General features: G+C 39.9%; 1 long non-coding RNA gene across 1 annotated transcript; it reads left to right on the top strand.

The window, feature by feature from the left end:
* The first annotated feature begins 1565 nt into the window (after window positions 1-1565).
* On the top strand, window positions 1566-21093 carry LOC132378693 (uncharacterized). Its single transcript, XR_009507160.1, has 3 exons — window positions 1566-1958; window positions 2645-2795; window positions 18501-21093. It is a non-coding gene; the product is annotated as an uncharacterized LOC132378693 (long non-coding RNA).
* Window positions 21094-21500: the final 407 nt, after the last annotated feature.

The following is a 21500-nucleotide window of genomic DNA, read 5'->3' as shown; positions in this document are numbered from 1 at the left end:
CCAGTATATGTTTTCAGTTTTCATAATATTATATTTCAACCTAGATGCCCTTTGCTATAAACTTTTCTCAGCCTAAAAGATGTCATCAAGATTTTTAACCCAAACTGTGCAAATGGAGCAAGGATCAATTGTACAAAAATTTCAACCAAGTGCAGAACAAAGAAAGATGGACCTGAAGGATGACATACAATGCCTAGCTTGATTTTCCTTTAATTTTAATTAAATAGTCTTGTAATCTTTCCTGGCTGACAGGAACCATTATATTCTATTCAAGTGTTATCTTTTGGTGAAGTACAAAAAAAACAATCACAAGGGTACTCCTCAGTCAGTCTGGCTTTTGGTGTTGTATCGCAGTTTTTCTCAATGGCCCTTTGCTGACAGGACAATTGAGGAAGACCTCTATGGAAATTGATCACTAACACTTTTCTGTCTAAGTCTTATACAGTTGAATTTAAGTGTCAAAAATATCTGGATTACAAATCACCAAACATTTAACTCAATTAAAACATGGCAAGTCTGGCATATCTGGAACAACGCATTGTGGGCCAAAGGGCCTGTAATGTGGTGTAGATTTCTATGCTTTATGTTTTAAAGCAGAAAATAGGGGAACTTCTCAGCAGGTCAGGCAGCATGTATGGATAGAGAATTAGAGTAAATATTTCAGTTGCATGACAGTTGATTGGAGGAATGAAAGTTCCTCATCTTGAACTCTTTTTTTCTCCCCACGGTATCTGGCAGACCTGTTGAGTAGTTCCATTTTTTTTTTGGAGCAAACATGAGGAAATCTGCAGATACTGGAAATGCAAACAACACACACAAAATGCTGGTGGAACACAGCAGGCCAGGCATCACCTATAAGGAGAAGCACTGTCGACGTTTCAGGCCGAGACCCTTCATCAGGCCTAACTTCCTGACAAAGGGTCTTGGCCCGAAATGCCGACAGTGCTTCTCCTTATAGATGCTGCCTGGCCTGCTGTGTTCCACCAGCATTTTGTGTGTCCATTTTTTTTTTTGTATTTATTTCAAATTTTCATCATCTGTATTTTTATTTAGGAAACTCCTAATGTTCACTGGTGTAGTGTCATAAAAGAGCATGAACTGCTGAAGAAATGCAGCATGAACTTCTTGGAAACAGAATCAGGTTTATGAGATGAAATTTCTTTTGCAGTTTTGAGGTAGTCTACCATTCTGACTAAACTGTGGAGATATGCCTTCTTCCACCCTGCACTGAACTGTGAGATACCCTGATTCTGATAGCAAGAACTTGCACATACAAGTTGTCTATATGCAACACTCTATTAGATGTTTCAGCCTGACGAACAAGCCTCATGTCATTCTACTTCTCAAATTTTCTAATTCATTCCTGTATTATTTCATCCAGTTTTCAAAACATAACCAATCCACTTTAAAATAAGAAAACTTGTTACTCCCTTGGACTCAGTTTGGCACTGTTCCTGAGTAACGCTCATGGAATGTACCATGAGAAAATCTAACTGGGGTGGAAGATGTGAGCTTCTCACTGTAATCCAGTGATACTATAATGTTAGAGAGGATGGAAAGCAGAAACGCCCTGGTTTATAGCCAAATTGTGATAAAACACAGAATGTACAACAGTTCAAAATTCATATTTGTTGTTCTTTCTTTCCATACTATTTTATAATAAGAACACAGTTTGATTCATCAGCAAGTTATATCTATTGTGAATGTACTCAGGCTTTTGGTAGTGTCCTTAAACAAAGTTATAATCTTGAAAGCTTTTTGGCAAATTTTCAGAACGTTGAGACAGAGAGGCGACAGTCAACAGTAGAAAAATTAAGCTGATGGGAAAATTCTGAGTTCTCAATACAGAAGGACTAAACTCATACAACAAGAAAGCTATTTTGAAAATATTGAACTAGGACTTACTGGTATCCACTGGAATGCATACATTCGTTAAAGTGGTAACATCTGGCTCAATGGTAAGTACAGAAAGAAAATATTATTGTTCAATTATTAAATTAATATATGTGTATCCATCTAAAATTAATCTGAGAATAATAAATGTTATCCTTCCAGTCAATTACCTTTTTTTTCAGTTTGTAAAACAGTATGAGATATCTGGCACCATCTGCTGACCTGTCAGTTGTTCATTTCAAATTATTACATAGAAATATCAATAGATTGGAATATAAAGTTCTGTACTGTCTTGTTCTAATCTGCAAAACTGAGCAATTATATGAAACTAACACTTCATAAAATTAGGACAATAACATAGAAAAGGCAAGAGTTTTATGTTCCACCTGATACTGTTTGAACAGTTCTGCATCAAATCGATGTAGTGAATAACTAATTATTTAAGTATGAGCAACAGCTTCACTGGTTAATACATTGATCTGCATATAAACAAATGGTTCTTCTATGTATATCTTGCGCATTGATATTTTATTATGAATTCACTAAACTCAGAGAAGTTGTTTAGTAAGGTAAATGTTGCTCTGACTTGATCAAATCAGTTGCTCTAAATGTAAGAATTGTGTGTATTATAAAGAATCACCAAATGTAAAAAAAATGGAAAAAGAAAATGGAAAAAGGAATTAAAATGCAATAAATCCCCAACTTCAAAAGTATAATATGTGTACATTTTATTTGCCCCTTGTTATTCCAGATGTACTTATGTAGCACAACAACCTGCTCTGTGCTGTTATGGAATGTGTTTGAGACCTGCGTCACAAGCCTAAAAGGCAGATGTGTGTGGTGGATGTAACTTCTATCGTCTTACACATCAGGCCGATAGCCTCAGGCAAATCCACTATTTGGTAAAATCTGTTACTACCCACCCTGAATAACAGCCATGGGGGGGGGGGGTGGGGGGCAGTAAACTGAGAAAAAGGCATCTTGTTTTCAAACTAAAGAATCTTGTGTAGGGTCAAAGACTGGCTTAATGCTATACTTGGGCAATCGACTGTGATTAATTGTTGAAGTTAAAATTGAAGAGTTTAGATCAAAAGTCAATATCACATATAAGCACTTTTTGTCAGGAATTGCATAGAAACACACTGTCCTGTGGAACAAACACAAAATGCTGTTAGTAGGACAGGCAGCATCCATGGAGAGGAATGAATTGCTTACATGTCAGGCCGAGACTTTTCATCAGGATGTGCCATCTGCTGTTTGTTTCATGTGAGCCACCTCCCATACTTTTCAGTATGTCTACCTCTATTAACAATGTTTTTTCTTTCTCCATTACATTTTCCACATTTTTTCACATGAATACATCTCATCATAATCAAGCATATCCACCTTACCCTGCTGAGTGCGGCTTCTCTGTTTCTTTACTAGGTTCATCTTTTACTATTCCTGGTTTAAGTCCCTCGTTTTAGATTTCCCGTAGGTGTTAACATTTACTCTATAAGCACAAGAGATTCTGCAGATGCTGGAAACCCACAGCAACTCACATAATGCTGGAAGAGCTCAGTAGATCAGGTAGCATCAATGGTGGGGAATACACAGTTGATGTTTCAGTCTTGGTGAAAAATTTTAGCCTGAACCACTGACTATTTATTCCCTTTCATAGGTGCTGCCTGACTGGCTGAGTTCATCCAGCATTTTGTGTGTTGCCCTATGCTTTCTGTATGTCTGATTTATTGAATGGCTTCAATTTGAAACCACTATTAGGCCACCACTCACCCTGGGATTTACTAGAGGAAAGACTTCAAGTTGATTCAGTTTGCGAGACAGTTGCTCATGCTCTATTTTAGCAATCAAACTGGTCAGCCTCTTTCAGCAAAAAAAACGCCCGAGGAACCCAGTGGGTCATGTGGAGGGGAATGGACAGTCAAGGTTTCAGGCCAGGACTATGGACAATACACACACAAAAGATCAGGTGGTATCTATGGCAAATGGTGTTAAGATTGCCCGAACAGGTTGTTGCTGACTAGCATGTCCAATTTTCAAGGTTCTGAGTATCTTTAATCCCTGCTTTTTGCACATTCTGCTAATGACCCTCTATGTGCTCTGACTTATTACTGAGGAGTCAATCAATCCATCATCGATATATATCTGTACTCTCATTAATTTCACGTGGCATTCCTATAATTCCTCGTATCAACATTTATAAGGCTTGTGTCTTGTTCTGTTCAGTGTGTGATGTGGTCAAGCAGACAGGTATTATGATAATCCTGGCAACTCACCGTCATCTTCTCCTTTGGCTGACACCAGAGTAGAAGGCGCTGTTGTACTGCCAGCATTATCAGTGATAGCTGTCTGCTTGACCGCCTCACACACTGAACTGAACGCTGGACAAGCAGACAGTTGTCACTGATAATCAGAGCACCTGAAGGAGATGCCTGCCTTTCCTCGGCATCATTCCAACCTGCAGCCATTGACCCCAACATTACAATTATCAGTGATAGCTGTCTGCTTGACCACATCACACACTGAACAGAATCTTGGTCAAACAGACTGTTGTCACTGACAAGCCGGGCACGTCACATGATAATTGAATTGTCGGGGTCAATGGCTGCAGATGGAAAGCAGGCGTTTCCTTTTGGTGCTCTTCTTTCCTTCTGCATTCCAAAGATGTGCTGCTTGTTAGATTACTTACCCTTCGTGTGTAGGTGAAAGGTAAACTATGAGGGAAACTGATGCAAATCAAAGTAAAGGAGATAGTGTAGGGTTAGTGTAAATGGGTGATGATGGTCAGTATAGACTCAATGGGCTGAAGGTCCTGTTTCTGTGCAAGTCTTCTGGCTCCAGAGAGGCTGGAGGTTACCATCCAACGTGATCTGCATTATTTCCTGTGTAACTCACCGGCCTTCCACCACCCATACTGCCAGCACTGGGGAAGCATTTGATTTTACACTGAAATTTGACACAGCAGATCATTCATTAACCGGGCTGGATGATTTCTTTAGTCAGATGGCATTACATGTGATGACTTTTATGGATATTACAGGTTGCAGTAATCTCCAGGGATAGTCTGGAGTACTGAAGAACATTTTCCTGATTTCAGCACCTCTACAAAAGTCAATTTGTAAGCCAAGGGCATGTAGAGACAGTCAGGCTATAGAAATCAGTTGTTCCTGTATAGGATCTTTAGAAAGCTATTCTACCTAAACCTATCTAAAAGACACATAAAATGACTGGACTGTGCATCAATAAACACCTCTGGACTGAAACCTGCCGCTTTTCCAGCCACAACTTCAACCTGAGGGCAGAGCAAGGACGACATTTCCAGTGGCTCTAGTTGATTGTGGTGAAGAAACATATGCTTTAGGCTCCTTCAACACTAGAGTTAGATACTTCCAATATCTCAGTTTGCTTGGTTTTCATATGCAAAGACTGTCACCAAAGCTCTCTGTCCAATGAGAGCTAGTCAATCTTCATTATAGCTTGTCAAAGACCAACAGGTAGAGAGAGCACAGGGCTTTCCTAGGAATAGTGGTGTAGAAGCTAATAACCACACATTCCTTTCTTCCAATGTGCCACAAGTAATCTCTACTTTCTATCAAAAGTCAATTAAATCCAAACTCTTCATGTTCAGCTGATGTGCAATATCTGATTGCTCCATCCTGTCACAGCCCGTTGTGTTCACAGGTTCACTGGTTATCAAAGCACCCAACTCTGAAATGCTTCTTCCCCAGGTAACCAACAAACCAAGAAAGGAAAGAACAGCAGCACAGAAAAATGAACAAAAACAGAACAGGCACATCAACTCCCAAATACCCCTCCCCTGCACACGAAAAACCAAGAAAGATCAGGTGAAAAAAATAGAATATGTAAAAAAATAAGACTGCAAAAAGTCTGTAGTCCAAGTCCATATCCAAAACGCAGAAACCCTGGCTAACATTCTCCAAGCACAACGGCGGGCCTTTCCTTCTCTGGCTGAAGAGCGATTCCCCCAGTGCTCAAAAGGCAGTCTCCTCTCTCGGCAGCAGAGTAATCCCACCAGCGATCAAAATGCAGGTAGCGTGCGCTCACCTTCTGCATTTGCCTCTATGTTTCAAACACCCTCATCGCTTTAATCTATGAACAGTGGAAGCTTTAATTGGCGAAACTGAGTCGAACGTTGGCTCATACCCTGTCCCGCAGTCTTCTCGCCATGAAGTCTGCACAAGCTGCCTCTGCCTCCCAGAATCAATAATGATTGCTGGATAAGAACTACGCAATGTCTCATGTCTCCCATCTGAACAATGAAGAAAGACATGTGATGACAAAAATTTGAGAAAGCAGATTATTCGGTGCTGAAACAATACTCCCACTCCCCATGCTACCAAGAAGCAGAAATGAGAAGTCAATGGATAAGGATCAAATATTTTACATGCTACACAACCATTATGAAAGGATAGTTTTGAAATAAACAGAAAATCATTGAGTAGAAAATGAAAGACAGAGAAGACAAAGAGAAGAAACAAGCCACGTATCTTTGATCGAACTGTTCATGAAGAATTCTTCAGATAGAATGGCAGCAACTAATAATTAGGCATAAGCGTCTCAACATCTTCCTTTCTCTTTCGAACTGTTACTGTCAATACCACATACTTTATAATGTATACAATCCCTTGTTGTTTCATAATCTCTAATGGAATATTGCACAGAGGCACAGAGCTCTACAAAGCTGATGTTTCTGTGTTTTTGAGGTCTGTCTCAGAGAGTGGACACCTGTAAAATGAGACACACATGCTGAAATGTATCATGTGCTGGTATCCCACTTATAGCACTTAAGAAACAAAAGGGTGAGACACGTTTAAGAATATTTATACATTTATGTTTAACCAGTTTTTGTGTTTTGAATTCATTTGGTGTTAGTAATTGTACTGATGTTGTTTCTGGTGATCTGCAGCTTCTGATAATGCCTGAATGTGCTGGATCTGCAATCTATCTGTTATCACAACAAATGAAATGTCTTTTGTTTAGGATGGGGTCCTGTCTCTACTAGTGAGATTGCTCGTTTACATTCTTGTGGCTTTCAATCAGGCAGACACACTTTCACCTTCATATTCAATTTCAACAATAAAACAAAACATGCTGGAGAACTCATCTGGTCAGGTAGCATCAGAGGGAAAAGAGACAGAGTTGACATTTCAGCACTGAAATGCTTCCTGTCCCTCTGCAATAACTGCTGCTAATCCTATCATCTCTAGATGATCCTCTTTCTAGTGATGATTCCTGATCATGTGTGGAGTAAAGGGCAGAGTGTGTGAGAAACAACTCTCACCTGTGTGAGCACAAAATCCAACATTCAGGGCATAGCTGGATTGTATCTGAGCTGCCATCTTCCACCATTTCCGCTTTACCCATCCCTAGCTTGACACTCGGCGATCTGCACGTTCTGCATTTAGGTCTGCTCTGCTTGTCTTAACTCAAGATCTATTCCTTCAAGTTAATGTGATTAAGAATGAGTTTTCAGACTTACAGAACCTCGTAAATATGTGGTGTCTGATTTATTTTGTAACTTCAAGGCATTAAACTAATTCAAAGGAAAAGACGGGAATGTGAAAAGTGTGTCTAACTTGGCATTACTTTAAGCAAGGTACACGCTTATCAATTCTAGTATCCTGATGGATGCAATTCATGTATTAATAACCATACAGGATTATATAAATGCTTAATCAAACAATATACTTACAAGATGACTGAAATATTAAAAACACAACTATCTCATGATGCATTTGACCACTTTATTAATTCTAACACTTATAACTCTCTTCTGTCTCATCCTCTTTGGTGGTGCAACAATGTATTCTGTATGCACCTTAGTTGGTTCCTGGCCTTTACTGGATAGCACACAGAGTAATGACTTGTAATGACACAAGAAACACAATGGGCTCTTGATGGTGTGTCTGATTAATTTGAGGGTCTTCATAGCTGGTGAGTGTGCAACAATGCACAAACGCTGCCTATGTCATGCTGTGACATTGCACTTACTTGCATTTATAATTCCTTTTAAATTGTACTGCTGCAATATCTTTTGACTGGATATGCAGCCATGCATACTAAAGAGAGGGTGTTCACTGCAGCCTTGACCCTCAGAGAGGCAATACCAGTTGATGTTATGCTCTGACTGCTCAACTTCCACCCAGAGGACACTCATTGCAATCACAGAGATGACCTCACTGACGTCTCGTGAGTATGCTGCAGATGGCACTTCACAAATGTAAATGCATTCATATTATCAGGCACTACCAGCCCAGTTTCTCACTGATCATGTTCTTTTATGGCCCAAAGGAGTCATTACAGCAGCTTAAAGCTAGTATGTAATTTGCTGAAGCCCTAGTAACAGCTCTGGTGCTGCATTAGTAGAAGATTATTGATTCCAGATAGGATCCAATTACATTCCCCCTCTGCCCATTCAACCCCCATGGGGAAGGTGTGAAAGAAAGTCTTGATTCAAGGACTTCATTCAACATCAAAGCACCACTCACTGCTTTGTATTTCCAGGCTACCATTGGATAATATAGCACAGGCTGTATTGCTCACCATTCTTCCTCGAGGGCTGGAGTACTGGAAATTTGTCCCTTCCTGTATATACCAAAGTGTAAAATTCCAGAAGTGAGCTCAAAATATGCTACATTAAGAATAGCAGGTTGTGAAAATATGGCTATCGATCTTTACAGTTATGAAATTCCATTAGTGCATTTTGATAGCTTAAATTGTGCCTAATGGACAATGATTTCAACAGCAGTCTCCTGCTGATAAGAGTGACAGTGCAACAACAAGTGTAGGAAGCTTTGTGTTCTTGCATGAATCAAAGGAGAAACGGACGTTGGTTTGTTTATCCTTCCAGTGACTCTGGAGGATTTTGTGGAGAAGGTGAAAGTGGTATCTGCCCTGTGCCCCGAGATGCCTGCTGTCTGCCAGTGTTCGTGTGAGGTCTTTATCTTCAAATGATTGAGTAGATGCTTTGCTTATGTATTGACAATGTTAGTGAGCTTCGCTATCAGTCTGGCTTTGTTGAGAGGTACAGCAGCTGGAAAGTGGTCTACACTTTGAAGTGTTGTGGATCTTGTCAAAGGGCAGTGTAGTGCGGTTGGGCAGAACGGTGGAAGGTCACTGTCTTGCAGATGTTAAGTGTAAGATCTAGCATCTACAGTGTGTCAGTGAAAGTGTCGATGATGGCTCGGAGCCCAGCCTTTGATAGTGCCCTAAAGCAAACCCTGTCTGCATAATGGAGTTTGATCACTATGGATGAGACAACCTTAGCTCTCGAAGTAGGTTGAATAGCTCTAGTTCAAGTTCAAGTTCAAGTTCAAGGTCACCGTCACTCAACTGTACGCATGCATACCGCCAAGCCAAGGTGCATTTCACAGTACACTTAGCTCACACACAATGCGCAAAGTAATATTACAACAAATAAATTAACAAATAAAGTACATTTCAGAAGATTGACATTTAGCCTAAGATGCACTCACAACACAAAGTTAAAAAGTAAACAGCATAATGCTACTGGTGTTTCATATATGATGAGAGCTCGGTAGTGGCAAGGAGTTCGGTACCCTCACAGCTTGGAGGGGGAGGGAGGGTGGAGGGAAGAAGTTGTTTCTGATTCGAACAGCCTTGTCCTAATTCTATGCTGGTAGGAGGACACACAAAGTTGTTGGATGGATGGGAGGGGTCCTTGACAACGCTAAGGGCCCTGCGCATGCAGCCCTTCTGATACATATCTCAGATGGGTGGAACAGATACCCCGATGATATTCTCAGCTGTCCTCACAATCCTTTTCAATTCCCATACCAGATGGTGATGCAGCTAGTCAATAGAGCTGCTGTAAAAATTGATTAGAATGGAGTTGGGGTGGGATGGGGGGAGACTGGCTCCTCCCCGTTAATGAGTAGAATAGCTTCTCATTTATTCTGAAGTACCATATTCCATAGCCAGTGGAAGGACATGTCAATCAACACAGTGTTCTCTCCCAGGCCAGCATTATATTAGTGTGGTAGTTCCACTCTGACAGCTGTATTTCCCAGACAGCTGACACAGATCCCCGAAACAGGCGATTCCGTCCTGTGTTATGGGAAGGGATTACCACTTAGACGCAGGAAAAGATTCAAGGATGTGCTCATTGCCTCCTCGTAGAAGTGAAACATTCCCCACTGACTCCTGGCACATTCTGACCTGTGACCAGTTCAAGGAAAAATACTCTGGATCGTATTGAGAACATACATCGGGGTCACACATAGGTTCTGCGTAATTAGAGAGGCCCAGCGTATAATCCAACCACCCAGCTGCCCCATTTGTCCAAGAGACCGCGGTTCCCCCATCGGACTCATTGAACACCTCACAACCTGGTAGTAAAATACGTCTTCATAGACCCCAGGGGATTACCGAAGAAAAAAGAGCAAACTTTAGCAGCAAGTTTTCTCCCAATCTGATTCTATTTGGTTGCAAGAATAAATGACCAGCAGCATTACTAAATCATTGTAATGCAGACAAATGAATACCTTTTATCATTTTATATTTCAAACCTTTACTTTTAGGCAAAGCCAATTGGCCCTGATTTTGCATCTTCGGCTGTTATTTCAGGAAGGAAATTGCTCGTTGTCGCATTCTTTCACCACAAGAGGGATTCCAACTCCTCTTCTTCCCCCAGGCTTAACCAGTCTGGAGCCGGCAGTCATATACATACCATTAAACAGTGTTTAAACTTCACAACTTACCACCAAAAGAAAAGCATTAACATAGATAAAATAAATAAGATTGTCACAAAAAATGTTTAAGCCACACTAAGTGCTACTTGTCACAAATAATGTTTGCTTTTACTCTTTGCAGTTCAATCCATCTTTTCACACCCGCTGGAAATTTGAGACATCTGTCAGATTTTCTACAGCAGCTTGGCTTGTTTAAAACCATATCCATTCAGAAGGAACTTTCAGAAGCTCGGTCCAGTTTAATTATTAGCCATCAAAAGCAAATAAGTAAAATGATGGTAAAGTATAAAAATAAAAATATGAAGAGTGAGCTGAAGATGCATGCAATATGGCTAAGTTTTTATTGGTTGGAGAAGTCATTCTTGGAGTCTGCACTATAAACTCAAAATCCACATAATTGTGCAGAATCAGAAGCTAATTTGAGTATTGAAATTAATCTGGACAATTGCCTTATCTGTTCTTACAGCTCTCCTTGAACTCTATACTTCAATGTCTAAAAGTCCAGTGGATTTAACTGTTGTTTATTAACTCAGCAGAATTACAGTGATGAATCAGTGCTGGAACCTGGTACTGCTAAATTCAGCCAGATTTTGTTCCTTGGCAGACTGGAACAGTTTTGGATTTAAGCGGCAAGCGATGTGATAAAATTAATTAGATTTTCTATTGAAGTTGCTCTTGCAGAAGTCAAGTACAAACAGATTATTATTAAATTTGTGGTCTAATCAAGAATCAACAGTGGATATTGCAGTATTTTGGTCCTTATGTCAGAACTGCACCAAAAGTTAAAGTAGCTGCCAAAGCATACAGTTAGACAAATGACATTTCCAAATCCTCCATTTGTGAACCAGCCCAGTTAATGTAGGACTCTCCCCAACAATAAACAGTGGCTTCAATAGTATTTATGTAACCCTTTACGTCCACCTCTAATGCTGTTCTCCTCTACTTGTTTAGTTTCTCATTCTCCTTGTTTGAACATACACCTCCAAAATTATTACATATCATTCAAAGCATTTTAGTGCATTCTGCTAAGCAATATCTTACTGTACTGACATCCATACTGTTCAAAATATTAACAGTTACAATACAGAAATTACAATAGAGGCTATAGGTAACCTGAGGTAATTTCTAAAGTAAGTACATGTTCGACACAGCATTGTGGGCCAAAGGGCCTGTATTGTGCTGTAGGTTTTCTATGCTTTTGTTAGAAATTATTATCGCTAATATTTAATTCCCTATAAATGATTAAGTTGCTTGGTTTAAATTATTTTAATAGATTTTCACCTCATTTTAAATGAACAGGTTCATTTGGTCTTTCAAATGGTGGGCAATAGAATTTTATATGACTGTTCAGAAACATAAAGTTACAGGAAGAAGGCAGGAGACTGGGGTTGAGAGGGATAATAAATCAGCCATATTGGAATGGAGGTACAGACTTCATGGGTCGAATGGCCTAATTCTGCTCCACATCTTATGGTCTAAAAATATTTTTCTGTATTTAAGCATTTAAAATCGAATCTTACCTTAACTATAAGTCAAAAACAAGAAGGCATAGAGTTAAAGTGAGAGGAAGGAGTTTCTAGAGATCAGAGAGGTAAGTTATTTTATACAAAGAATGGTTGATATGCTGCCAAAGGAGGTGTATTTACTATGTTTATGAGACATTTAGATAGACACTTAAATAGGAAAGGGATTGGAGGATTGGACCTGATGTGGACAGATGGGGTTAGTGTAGCTTGACAAAAAGATTGGAAGGGATGTGATGGTCTGAAGGGCCTGCTTCTGTGCTCAGAGTTTCTATGACAACATAATTCCAAAGTAGTACCTGGGACCTCAAGGAGTATGAATTTAAATATTTACTCAAGTTTGCAGTGTGGCTTGGGAACAGGAAAATAGTAACAGTAGTCTGTTTCCTTGCTGTATGATTCTGTGCCCCTATAACAAAAAGTAGAATTGTTTTAAACAGACATCAGAATATCTAGGATAAGTTTATGTAAATACACAACACACACTGAACAGGGTTGGTGAGCTGCTGGTACAATAAAAGGACTACAACACTTCAGCTTGGCCATAGAAAAGGAAATAATAGATTCTCAGTGGTCCTGGAAAAGTTGTACAGGAAAGAAAGGGAAAGGAAAGCTGGAAGGGGGAAACAATATTGATTGCTGTGTTAGAGAGAGAGGATGTCCTGGAATTATCAAGGACAGAATCCATCTGTTTCATATTAAGAAGTAATAAAGGTGTTATACAGTACTGGGATTATTCAACAGGCTGCCAACTACTGCCAATTTATTCTGCAGTCTGTTATTATTTTACCCTGTATAGACTCAATGTGCTGTTGTAATAATTGATCTGTATGAACAGTATGCAAGACAAGTTTTTCACTGTACTTTGGTACATGTGACATTAATAAATAAATTTGCCAAATTGCAAGGAAATAAGGAAAGAAAACATAGGGGAGTAATAATGAGAGACTTTAATAAGCAAATGTACATTGGGGTAGCGGTAAAATAAGGGAAAAGAGAGAGAAGATTTTCTGGTATGTGTGGGAGAAGATCAGTATGTTTTGATATGGGAAAGGTGGTTGATGTTGTATCTATGGTCCACCAATGGGCATTTGGTAAGATACAGAATAATTGTCTTTTCATCTATAATGAAGCCCATAGTATAAATAGGGTCGTAGCAATATGGATAGACATTGATCAAGCAATGAAAAATGGGGAGTAGTGAAGGGTGGTTTTTCAGACTGGAGGGAGGTATCTCAGGCAATGGCCCAAGAGTCATAGAATCATAGAACACAGAAACATACCCTTCGGCCCAAGATGTTGCCCATTGTACTTAACTACACTAATCCCATCTATTCTCATTTGGTCCAGCGTCTTTTGTGTCTCAGCAATTCAGGTACTTGTCCAGGTGCATCTTAAATGTTACTAGAGTATCTAGCTCCACCTCCTCCTCAGCAAGTGCCTTGCAGACTCCAATCAACCTCTGTGCAGAACAATAGCCCTCAGATCTTCCCTGGTACCTCTATCTTTCAGGTTAACCCTATGAGCCACTGATTTTCTAAATTTTACTTAAACAAGAATAGACTGTAGAGTACATGATACAATTCCTAAATTTGCCAATGACACCAAACTTAAAAGTGCAAGGACAGGATGGTGGAATAGTTAGGTAAGGGACAAAAGAAATATAAATGGAAAGTTTTACATGCTGGGAAATATAAGAGAAAGGTATATAAGCTTAAGGACATACTTCTGAAGGAAGCACAACAGCAGAGAAATTAAGGATAAATGTGAATTGGTCATTAAATGTGACAGAGCAGACTGAGTATGTTGAGATTGACTATAAGTTAAAAGAGAGCATACAGGGTCCTGAGTTTCATAAACAGAGGCACAGAATATAAGAGAAAGGAAGATATGCAAAACTTCTATGAAGCCACTCCTGGAGAATCGTATTCAATTTTGGCCAGCACATTTTAAGAGTGTTGTGAAGACTTCAGTGAGGACGCAGAAAAGTTTTACCAAAGTGGTTGCAGGGATGAGAGTTATGAAATTAGACTTTTTGAAAAAGTGTTGATCTGATATTTAATGCCATGGAGAGTATAGACAGAGTAGACATAAGAAATGCAGAAGGAATTATTCAGATGGAATCACAAGTTGAATTAACTTTACAATATCTCAAGGAAGTGAAGACTCCCGATGATTATCAGAGTGGCTTCTGTAAAATATCACAGAGAATTAAAGAGACCTCTTTATGTGAGTTATATTTAAAGGTGAAAGGTTATATTTAAATGTTAAAAGAAATATCAGATTAGTATGTGTATGGTGGAGGAACTCAGCAAGTCATCTAAGACCTGTGGAGGGGAATAAATGGTCAACATTTTGGGCTGAGACCCTTCATTGGTATGTTTCGGTTTGAGACCCTGACTTGCGAATTTCCTCCACCGTTTTGTGTGTTTTGCACAGGATTTCCAGCATCTGAGGAATCTTTTGTGTATAGTATTTGTAGGTACAATAAACTATTAATAATCTGAATGTATTACTTTGCAACTTTGAGATTCAAAATGAAATAAAGAATTACATATCAGAGAGGAGGTGTGGGCCACTTACCTTTAAATTGGAAGTGGACCCTTGGTTTGTATCATAGTCATCTTAATTCACTTTATCTCTGACTGCAGATGATAACAGAACTGATTGCTTACTCTGTCAGTGGCCATGGAAAGGCATCTTCAGTGAGGATATTATTTTTTGATAAGGCACAAAATATTTGGTAATTTGCCCCAAGCTAATTGAAGAGCTCTTTATGTGTTAGAATATTAAAATGAGATTAGCTAATTTTGCTGAGACTGGGAATTGAACCTGGAATATGCGTAGTCCAGAAAGCTCAGGTAATTACTGCATAAGGTAATATATTCTGTAAAAGTGACTGGAAAATGAAGGGAGTTTAAGCTGCACACTATTAAATCTTTTATGAGTTGACTTGCCCTCCTGTACAAAAAGATCTTTGGCAAGCTTCAAGCTTGATTTTGGCTCTGAATGTTAAACTTGTACAGCCATTCTGTGGAGCAGCACATTCGTTTTTCACTGTTCTGCACTCTGGCAGAAATTTTTCTGTGGATGGCTCCATGTATTACTACTGTATGAATCATCAGTAATTATACATATGAACACATAACATTAAACAGAACTTAGAACACATTCATTTATCTATCTATATATATATCAAGATATATACCTATCTAGGAAAAGAGAAGCACTATTAAGCCCTTCAAACTATTCAAATCATTGTTGTCTACTTTTTTACATTTAGATATCGAGCATGGTAACGAGTCCTTCCTACTTAACAATCCTACACTACCCAATTACATCCATGTGGCCAATTAACCCATTAGCCCATACATCTTTGGACTGTGAAAAGAAACCAGAGCACCCAGAGGAAACTGATGCAGTCATGGGGAGAACTTAAAAACTCCTTACAGGTTGAGCGGAATTGAATCCCGGTCATTGGCACTGTAGTTGTGTATGCTAACTGCTGTGCTACCGTGGCACCCCTATATGGAATGCTGCCAAGTTTGAGTAAAGACCACCATCTTTGAAACAGAAGGAGAAAACGTTATTGATGATTTAAAGTGACAAATAGCTCTTTAAAGTCATGTCGATAATGTTTGAAACAGCGAATCAAAATATCAATTCATAGAGGCCCGGTTGTCTTAACAACAGAAAATTGGCTGTTACCATGAGTTTGCAGGATCCTGATTCTAAGAATCCTGATCATGAAATCAGAAGCAGAATCCAATTTATTATCTATGAAGTGAAATTTATTTACTATGAAGTGAGATTTGTTGTTTTGGAGCAGCAATATAGTACAATACATAAAATTACTATAAATAGCAATAAAATATATACAAATAATTAAGCAATGCAAAAAAGAAGGAAGAACCCAAGTGCCCATGGGTTCATGGACAGTTCAGAAATCCATGGCGGAGGGAAAGACACTGTTCCTAAAACATTGACTGTGCGTCCTCGGGCTCCTGTGCCTCCTCCCTGATGGTAGTAATGAGAAGAGCGCATGTCCTGGGTGGCCGAGGTTTCTCGTGATGTCTGCTGCCTTCTTGAGGCACCGCCTTTTGAAGTCTTCCTTAATGGTAGGGCTGCTCGTGCCCATAATGGAACTGGCTGAGTCTCCAACCCTCTGCAGCTTCATTGGAGCCTCCGTGCCATGCAGTAATGTAACCAGTCACTCCATCGATAGAAACTTTCTAATCTCTGATACACAGGATCATAGAGGGCTGTGGAAGTTCCTGATGGTTCCTCCATGTTTTGATGGTCAAAGTGATCACAGAAGGTATCGAGCTCATCTGAAAGTGAAGCCATGTTGTCGCCCATGTCACTTGATTTAACTTTATAAGAGGTGATTGCATTCAAGCCTTAACACAACTGTTGAGCATCCAAGTTTAGTCCGGAATTGCTGTTTCATCCACAAGCTGGCTTTCTGGAGATCGTACCTGGACCTCTTGTAACTTTCTTGGTCGCCAGACTTGAGTGTCTCAGATCTGCCCCTCAGCAGATTGTGGATCTCATGGTTTGTTCAGGGCTTCTGACTGAGGAAGACTCTGAATGATTTTGTGGGGACACACTCATCCACAACTGTTTTTATGAAGTCCGCGACAATCATAGTGTTTTCATCCGGATCCACAGATGAGTGCTTGAATACAGCTCAGTCCACCGACTCAAAGCCATCCCATAACCGCTCCCCTGCCTCCTGCAACCACCTCTTGTTGTCCTTCTGTCTGGACCTTTTCTCTTTAACCTCTGCCTGTATGCAGTCAGGAGATTTCCTCAGATGCGGTTTGGGCATGGAATGATAGGCATTCCTTATCTTAATATAACAGTGGTCTAGTGTGTTGGGGCCTCCAGTGCTGCAGGTTATACGCTGATGGTAATGGAGTATGGAGGAGAACTTCCTTAGTAAATAGAATGGGTGGCATTTGACTGTTAGGTGTTCGAGATCGGCAGAACATGAGTTTGACAAAGCCGCCAGATAGAAGCGTCACAGAGTTTCTCATGAAATATACACCTCTTACTTTTTTCCTTTTCTGAATCAGCAGTTTGGTCTATCCTGTGTGTTGAGAAGCCTTCGGGTCTGATCACTTTGTCTGACATGGTGGGAGTAACCCATGACTTGTTAATATACAGAAAACAGCAACTTCGTATTTCTCTTCAGCACAGCAACCTTGCCGTGAGGTCCTCAGTTTTGTTCTCCAGTGACCGCACATTTTTAACAAGATGCTGGGTAGAAGGGGTTTTATTCTTTAGTGTTTCAGCCCAGCTTGGAGTCCCCTCCCCCATTCCTGCCCCACTGTTGGGCACGGTGATGTACCTTTGCCTGCTTAAAGGTTCCGTACTTGCTTCCTTGAAAGTTCAGTCCACCAAGTCCTTCAGAAGATCATGAAATCTGTAGTTCATTAAGTCAGTTTAAAGGAACAGTTTTAATGGGAAAGTACATGCTGCAGGTTGTAGTGAGAGTAATTCAAAAGAGGTGTATGTAGAAGCACTGCAGGTAGCCTGCAGAATATCGTTGTGGTTCACCAGCGCCATCAGAGAAGTTGTGCAATTAGTCAAATACATTAACAAGACATTTAGATAGAAGCTTAAGTAGACAGGACAAAGAAGGTCAAGTCTATTGTTATTGGCATGCAAGCACAAGATATAAGTACTATGGAAAAGTATCTTTGTGGTGGCAGTGAAATACATAACAAACCTAAATTAACATAACTTATACTTACACATGCATGAAACTAAACAACAAAATGCACGTAACAACATCAGCACAAATTGAGAGAAAGTGAAAGAAATTTAGTCTGAGGTAGTGTTTGGGTTTTCAAGGCTGGTTCAATAACCTGATTGCAGTGAGGAAGAAGCTGTTGTTGAACCTTGTGCTGTGGGTATTTGGGTTCCTGCACCTCTTGCCTGATGGATTAAATACTAACATAGGCAAAGGGAATTAGTGTAGATGGACAAAAAGGTTAGCATGGATGTGATGGGCCAAAGGGCCTTTTACTTGGCAGTACATTAAGATTCTATGATTACTCATACTTTACCATAAGCTGGGCTCTCCTTCCTTATTTTATTTTACTTTTTCTTCACCTCACGTCACACATGCTACATACACAAGTCTGATATATTTGCATTCAATTGCTTGAAAGTAACTGAGTCTTGTTGAAGGATCTTAGCCTGAAACATCAGTTGTTCTTCCTGTCTATTGATGCTGCTGGATTTGCTGAGTTCCTCCAGCATTTTGTGTGTATTGCTCTGGATTTCCAGCATCTGAAGAATCTCTTGTATTTATGGTCATTAACTCTTATTTTTTTCTCTGCAGGAGAAGCCAGAGCACAAAAAGATGGAATTAAGACCTAGGAGAAGCTGTGCACTCTACCTCCTTCACTCAGGACTCGAGAAAGATTTGGGACCGCTTGCCCAAAGTAATAGCCAGTGTTTACCTTAGCGGGATGGCTGTGTAATGCACATAAATTAGTGTGGCTTTACTGTATAGTGTATGAGATCATGGGTGCATTATTGTGCACATATGCACTTTCTGAGAAGGGTGGTGAATAAACAGCTTACAGTTCCCCATGTTTGCATGTAGCTGCACCTAATTACTTCTGAACTATTTCCAGGTACACCTAAGTTTAGGAATCCACGGTGGCAAATGCACAACAGTCTACATGTTGCTTGCCTTTGTGGTTGTGTTGATGGTGAAAAGGAATGTTGCAAACTGCAGAAAAATATTAATAGTCTGGTTAGGTGAGCGTAAAAGTGGCAAAGAGAATTCAGTCCTGAGAAATAGGAGGCATATTGGCACAATTAGTAGAACTGCTGCCTCACAGCCTCAGGGTCCCATGTTCAGCACTGATCCCAGCTGCTGTTGACCTGGAGTCTGCAAATTTTACTTCATGCTCCACTGCTGTGATTTCCTCCCGCACCTCAAAAGGTAAGTAGCTTGGCATGTTAGCTGACCGCTACTAATTGCCCTGAGTATGTAGGTGAACTGTAGAATCTGGAAGGAGTTGATGACAATGTGAGATAATAAAAGAAAGTGATTAATTCAGGAATACGGTGATGCTGGGTGCAGAGGCAGAGGGTTCAAGGGCCTCGAAGACTTTAATGCATTTAGGGAGGACAATCAAAACAAGAGATAAATAATAGACGGTCAATACTGTGTGTGGGTGGGGGGGATTTTGTTGTGCACTTCAACAGATCTTTGAAGATAGTGCAAGTGATGGATTAATTAAGTGCATTACTTAGTGTGTGTAGTTATTTAACCGTAATGACCAGAAGGCTGAGCTATTGATCCAGACTTAGAACCTTAGTATGACAGCTGAAGAATTTAAACTCTAACAATGATGTAAACATGAAGTAAATGCATGAATCAGAAATGGTAATCACAAAACAACTGGATTGTGGCAAAAACTCTTCTGGGTCTGCACTCTTGAAAGAAGGATTTGTGCCATTGTAGCCTACAAGTGGCTTCAGGCCCACAAATGTAGTTAAAACTTAACCAAACCCTCAAATTAAGGGGCAGTTGGAATTGTGAACGCAATGCAAGTTATTTCCAGCAGCAGTCCCATTCCACGAATGAATGTATTAAGTACATTAAAAACGATGTGGTGTAGTAACTTAGAGCAAGAGAGTTCATGCTAAAACTATGCACAACAAGCTATGGCCATAAGAGTCCGCACATTACAGGGAGCACCAAATAGCACAGTCCTCTCCAGGGTCTGCTGAGCAGGATTGGGTTGTGGACATGACACTCCAGATATAAAAGGAAAATTTGCACGATGACACACATGGCTGGCTGCTGAACTGGATGGTCCGCACATGTGCATTGGTTGTAAGCTAAGGATGCCTGTAGACTACGCCATACATTTCATTGAATATCAACATCTGACAACTTGGCCACTTGCAGAGCTTTGCAACTGAATGCACAGCAGGGAAAGAACTTGCATCTGCTAATGCAGAACAGATTTTGGCTGAAGCTGATAGAGCTTCATGTTGAAGATGATGGTAGGAGCAGATAATCAGGTTTTCAATGAGTCACTTCAGTTTGATTAATGAACATGAGATATCCAGACATGTGGTGGAAATGCCATGGGAGGAGCATTAATATGTGCGTCTCTTCAAGATGGCAACATATCTGTTCCTTTGCCAAATCCTTGACTGCTGTGGAGGCAGGAAACTGGCTAACTTACTTTGTTCTTTTTGAACCCAAGGTGCAGGAACTGAAAGGAATACACAAGCTCGGTTACCCAAGTATCAACAGCCTTGCGCATCTCAAGACTCCTTCCATTAGAACGTCCACCATCAGTATTGCTTAGACCTTGTAAGAGTAGGAAAGTCAACCCCACAATGAACAATGAACCCTGTTCAGAATAATGGCCTTGCAAACTATCATGTGAGTATACAAATTAAGAGCAGGATTAGGTCTCTTTCTCACTATCCATCTATCTATTTGTAATTATTTAATCTTGCAGCCATGACACATGTGGGCCATAATAAACCTGATTCTGATTCTGAGGCTGCAGTTCCTCAAGGCTCTGCCTTAAAAATACTCAAGCCTCCATCATCTTTGAGAAGCCATGTGGATAGATTTCTTTTGCCCTTGTTTGAAATGTGCAAATCTCTATTTTTAAAGTGTCTCCAAGTTCTAAGTTGCCCCCGTCACTGTCAGGCTGCGCAAATCCTCACATGATTAAAAGGCAGAACAAGTCTGAAATACTCTTCACTGGTGGTGATCTGACTGACTACAAAGGGTTGCCAAGATTTCATGCGTGCACATTAATTTCTAATATCTGTTGATCTATGTATGACATTGTGTGTTGATTATGATCTAATCTTGATTTTATGTTATCTTTTCAATATCCTGATTATAATGCTGCCTTGTTATCATTCCAATCATTCATTAAATGAATTACAAGGACTTCTGTTACATCTGCCTGTGTGTTTTAGTTTGCCAGTCTTTCTGTGAATTCTTACCTATTGTTGGTCGATATGAAACAATTCATTCTAGATGCATCTTAATATAGTGTCAATGCATGTGAAGGTCAGGAACTAACTCAGTCAATTGCACTTAAATAAATAAGTACATCTCAGACTCAGAACATTGTTAAATGTTATATAAATCATGTTCTCTAAAACTCTGATAATATAGTTGAAATTATATGAAGATCCACACTTAAATAGAATACTCAGCATGCCTGGTTTATGAGATATTTGATTTCCCAATGGATCCTGAGGGCAGGTATAAGAAGTTCTTATGATTTTGGTCACCATCTATCCCAGATAATCCAGATGGAATCTCCTGGAATTAATGATTGATGGG

Source organism: Hypanus sabinus, chromosome 2, assembly GCF_030144855.1.
Source record: "Hypanus sabinus isolate sHypSab1 chromosome 2, sHypSab1.hap1, whole genome shotgun sequence".
Classification (NCBI taxonomy): Eukaryota; Metazoa; Chordata; class Chondrichthyes; order Myliobatiformes; family Dasyatidae; genus Hypanus; species Hypanus sabinus.
The sequence above is the reverse complement of the archived record's forward strand: the minus strand, read 5'-3'. Positions and strand labels throughout refer to the sequence as shown.